At 39.7% G+C, this 5,043-nt stretch overlaps 1 non-coding gene across 1 annotated transcript; it reads left to right on the top strand.

Moving 5' to 3' along the window:
* Positions 1-4,603: 4,603 nt before the first annotated feature.
* LOC125369035 lies at positions 4,604-4,710 on the top strand. Its single transcript, XR_007214522.1, has one exon. It is a non-coding gene; the product is annotated as a small nucleolar RNA R71 (small nucleolar RNA).
* The last annotated feature ends 333 nt before the right edge of the window (positions 4,711-5,043 follow it).

The following is a 5,043-nucleotide window of genomic DNA, read 5'->3' on the forward strand; positions in this document are numbered from 1 at the left end:
GAAATAACAAAATTAACAAAGAGATTAATGAAAATAAGAAATAATATTAAAAAATTTAGAAATAATTAACGAAATTAGAGAAAAGAATAAAATCACATACCAAAATGGAGTATTGAACAAAGTTATTGAACATGGTTGTGTGTCCTAAACACGGGCATGTTATCTTACACGGTCATGTCCACAGTATGTGTTACTCTCAGAAGACGTGCTGAATTCCCATTTCAGCTCAACACGGGCGTGTTGTCTGACACGATTGTGTCCACAAACCATGTTACTCTCGGAAGACGTATTGAAATTACATGTTTCTCTCAACACAATTTGGTTGCCCACAACACGTTCGTGTTGACCAGCACGGGTGGGCGTGTTGAACCTTCAAGACCATGCTGAAACTGAGAATTTATTTCAAGCACTTTTTCACTTGCAATTTCTTGCAATGTTCAATAATCAAACATTCAAGTTACCTTCCATATATTTGTAAACACTCAAATGGCATATAAAACTAAAGAAGCTTAAATGAAAATGAAGACTAAACTAGAAAAAACAATGTTCCAAAACCAATGATTAAAATGTTTAAAAACATAAAATAAAAGTGGGGTTGCCTCCCAAAGGAGCTTCTTTTTATCCTCGAGTCATTTAGCTGGACTAATAATGCTTGAGCTACTCTTGTTGATGCAATACAAGGTTGACTCACTCCTCAAGCTCCAGTGCAATTCCACTGTGCCATATGGGATAACTTGTTGGACAGTAAACGGTCCTAACCAATGGCTCTTTAGCTTCCCAGGAAAGAGCCGGAGTTATGAGTTATACAATAACACACTATCCCCAACTTGGAACTCCTTGGTGCTCCTTAGCCTCTTGTGATGCCACTTCTTGGTACGCTCCTTATAGACTAAGGAGTTGCCATATGCTTGGTTACGCCACTCTTCCAACTTGTTATACATGCATTATCAACATCAAAATTGCAAGTTTTCAAAGCCCACAATGCTTTATGCTCAAGTTCAATAGGAAAATGGCATGCTTTCCCATAAACTAGCATATATGGTGTAAAACCAGTTGAAGTACGATAGGCCATCCTAAATGTCCACAAGGCATCATCTAGCTTCTCCACCCAGTCCTTCCTACTCACTCCTATAGTCTTTTCTAAAATTCATTTCAAACCCGTATTAGTAACCTTCACTTGCCCACTTGTTTATGGGTGATAGGATGTGGAAAACCTGTGTGATACACCATAGCATTTAAACACCTTTTCTAACTGGGCATTACAGAAATGAGTCCCCCCTGTCACTAATAAGAGCTCTATGTATCCCGAACCTAGCAAATAGTCTTTTAAGGAATCTTATAACTACCCTAGCATCATTAGTGGGAAAAGCTTGTGCTTCGACCCATTTAGAAAAGTACTCTGATGTATTTATTGCCATAGGAAGAAGGGAAAGGTCCCATGAAGTCGAAGCCCCAAACAACAAAAATCTCAATAACTTGAATGCTTGTTCGGGGCATCTCATCACGACCAGAGATGTTACTTGATCTTTGGCATGCATCACAAATCTAGACAAATGCTCTAGCATCCCTAAAGATCGTCGGCCGGTAGAATCTAGAGTCTAGCACCTTCCTAGCTGTGTGATTTGCACCTTGATGACCTCCCGTTGGTCCTTCATGATAATGCCTCAAAATCTAGAGGATCTCCTCCCCATGTACACATCGTCGAATAACCTGATCTGCACAAACTTTGAACAAGAAAGGGTCCTCCTAAATGTAGTATTTCAATTCAAAAAAGAATTTCTTCTTTTACTGAAATGTCATACCCTTCGAAAGGACTTTAGCAATCAGAAGACCAATGGATATCAGAATTAACCTGAACTGAGCATAGGAACTCATCTGAAAAATTATCATCAATCGTACTATTCATCAAGCGCCTTCAAAGTCAGGTTTTCTAGCATAGAAAGGTGGTCTGTTGCTAAGTTCTCAGCACCTTTCTTATCCTTGATCTTAATATCAAACTCTTGCAACAACAGAATCCAACGAATAAGTCTAGGCTTTGCATCATTCTTGCTAAACAAGTACCTGAGTGTGGAATGGTCCGTATAGACCCCAGTTTTTTATAGCACCAAATAAGATATGAACTTGTCAAATGCAAAAACAATAGCCATAAGCTCCTTTTTAGTGGTGGTGTAGTGCTCCTGGACATCAGTCAATGTCTTGCTAGCATAGTAAATTAGTTAGAACTTTTTATCTCTCCTCTATCATAAAATAGCTCCAACTGTAAAATCACTAGCATTGCACATAAGCTCAAATGATAGCTCCCAATTAAGTGAGACCATAATTGGGGATGTTGTTATTTTCTCCTTCAACAACTCAAAAGCATGCAAACAATCATCAAAAAATACAAAAGGTGCATCCTTTACAAGCAATTGAGTTAAAGGTCTAGCAATCTTAGAGAAGTCCTTAATAAACCTCCTATAGAAATCTGCATGACCTAAGAGACTTCTAACAGCCTTAACTGAACTAGGTGGGGGTAATTTAGTAATAATATCCACCTTGGCCCTATCGACCTCCATCCCCTCATGTGAAATTTTATGTTCCAGCACTATACCTTCCCTAACAATAAAATGACACTTTTCTCAATTAAGGACTAGGTTAGCATCCACAAAACACTCAAGCATGCGCTCTAGATTATGTAAACAGTGAGTAAAAGAGTTACCAAATATAGAAAAGTCATTCATAAAGACCTCCATGGAAATTCTCAATCATATCATGGAAGATCGCCATTATACACCTTTAAAAAGTCACATGTGCATTGCAAAATCCGAATGGTATCCTCCCATACGGGCATGTAAAGACTGTCTTCTCCTGGTCTTTTTCCTATTCTTATTAGTAAATAGCATTTTTTTCTGATAGTTCCTAGGTTTCTCCTGTGCAGGTAGTTCCTAAAAAGGGAGGTATGACCGTGGTTAAAAATAAGAAGGACGAGCTTATACCGATTAGAACGGTAACGGGCTTTCGAGTGTGTATAGATTACAAGAGGCTAAATGATGCCACTCGAAAGGACCATTTTCCCCTATCCTAAGTTTTAGCTTTCCATCACAAACATCTATAAGTGCCCTAGATGTTGCAAGGAAAGGTCTACCTAGAATCAAAGGTACACTACTCTCACCGTCCATGTCTAAGATCATAAAATCAATAAGGAAAAATAAATTTATTTACTTTTATAAGCACATTCTCTGCAATACCCCTAGGATACTTAACAGACCTATCAACTAACTATATGCTCATCCTAGTGGGTTTAGTCTCTCCCAGCCCCAACTTCGCAAACAGGTTGTACGTCATTACATTAATGCTAGCTTCTAAATCAGCTAAAGCATCATTAATAGTTAAGTTACTGATAACACAAGGAATAGTAAAACTTCTTAGACCATGTCGCTTTTTTGGTAACTTACTGCGTGGAAAGTTGCCAAACATTCCTTCTTTAGTGTCACGTATGCCAAGTCCTCAAACTTCTTTTTGTTGCTAAGAATCTCTTTTTAGAACTTCGCATACCTAGGCATCTGTGAAATAGCTTCAATAAAAGGTAAGTTTATGTGTAGTTCTTTAACAATATCTAGAAATTTACAAACTACTGCTCGACTTATGCCTGCTTCAACCTAGCAAAGTACGAAAGTTTGGGCTAGTATTCCTTCAATGGAATCTCCTTTGCCTATTCCTTCTCTAGTTCCTGCACCTTGGTAGCTTCAACTTCCTTACTTGAAACTACTTATGCATCAACATTATTATTAGAAACAGGAGAAGAACTAGGAATATACTTACCTGACCACAACGTGATTGCGTTCACATGCTCTCTTGGGTTGGACTCTGTGTTGCTAGGCAGAGTCCTTGGCTGACTCTCAGCCAGCATCTTAGAAATCTAGCCTATCTGATTCTCCAAATTTTGTATGGAGGCCTGCTGATTTCTAAAAGCTGTGTCCATCTATTGAAACATGTTCTCTGAAGTGGACACAGACTTCATCATCAACTCCTCTAAATTGGGTTTCTTCTCTTAGGTCTGAGGGAGTTGAGGGAGAACGGTCTACTGTTAGGCTGCTACTAGTGCAACCTCTGAAATCCTGGTGGACCTTGGCTATTGTTGTTTCACTACCCAAAGTTGGGATGGTTTCTCCACCTTGGGTTGTATGTGTTGTTGTAGGGGTTATTTTGCTGCTTGGGCGCATTTCCCATATAATCAACCTGCTCATAGTCAGCAGAAGAAGATGAAGAAGAAGCAAACATACCTCCCGCATTACAGTTTGCACTGTAGTGCGGGCCACAACAAAACTCGCAGCCAAGTTATGTTGTATGGACTAGCATCTAGAGCTAGTCGATCTTCTTGGCCAAGAGCTCCACCTGAGTTGCCAAGGCTGATGTAGAATCTACCTGGTTCACCACTTCCTACCATCCTAGCATACTCCTAAAAGACTGGTACTGATATATGTTCATGGGCATCTCCTCAATTAAGTTATAGGCATGCTCTGGCGTCTTACTATTGATGGCCCCACCTGGAGCTGCATCCACCATCTGCCTCGTGGCTGAGTTCAAGCCACTGTAAAAAGTCTGCACTTGCATCGATAATGGCAAACCCTGTTGTAGGCAACATCTCAATAAGTCCTTGTACCTCTCCTATGCATCATAAATGCTCTCATCATCAAACTGCACAAACAAAGAAATATCATTACGTATCTTTGCAGTCTTAGCAGGAGGAAAGTACTTATAAAGAAATTTCTCAGCCAAAGAATTCCATGTGGTGATGGTGTTAGCTGGTAGGGACTGTAGCCATCTCTTTGCTCTATCTCTCAAGAAAATGGAAACAGCCTAAGCCGAATGGCATCATCGGTAGTCCCATTAATTTCGAAGGTATCACAAATCTCCAAGAAGTTCGTGATGTGGGCATTAGGATCTTCACTAGGCAAGCCCCCAAACTGTACAGTCTGCTGCACCATCTGAATGACATTTGGCTTAATTTTAAAATTATTAGCTACAACAGGTGGCCTTAATATACTAGTGTGCATCCCTCCA

Source organism: Ricinus communis, unplaced genomic scaffold, assembly GCF_019578655.1.
Source record: "Ricinus communis isolate WT05 ecotype wild-type unplaced genomic scaffold, ASM1957865v1 Ctg63, whole genome shotgun sequence".
Lineage (NCBI taxonomy): Eukaryota > Viridiplantae > Streptophyta > Magnoliopsida > Malpighiales > Euphorbiaceae > Ricinus > Ricinus communis.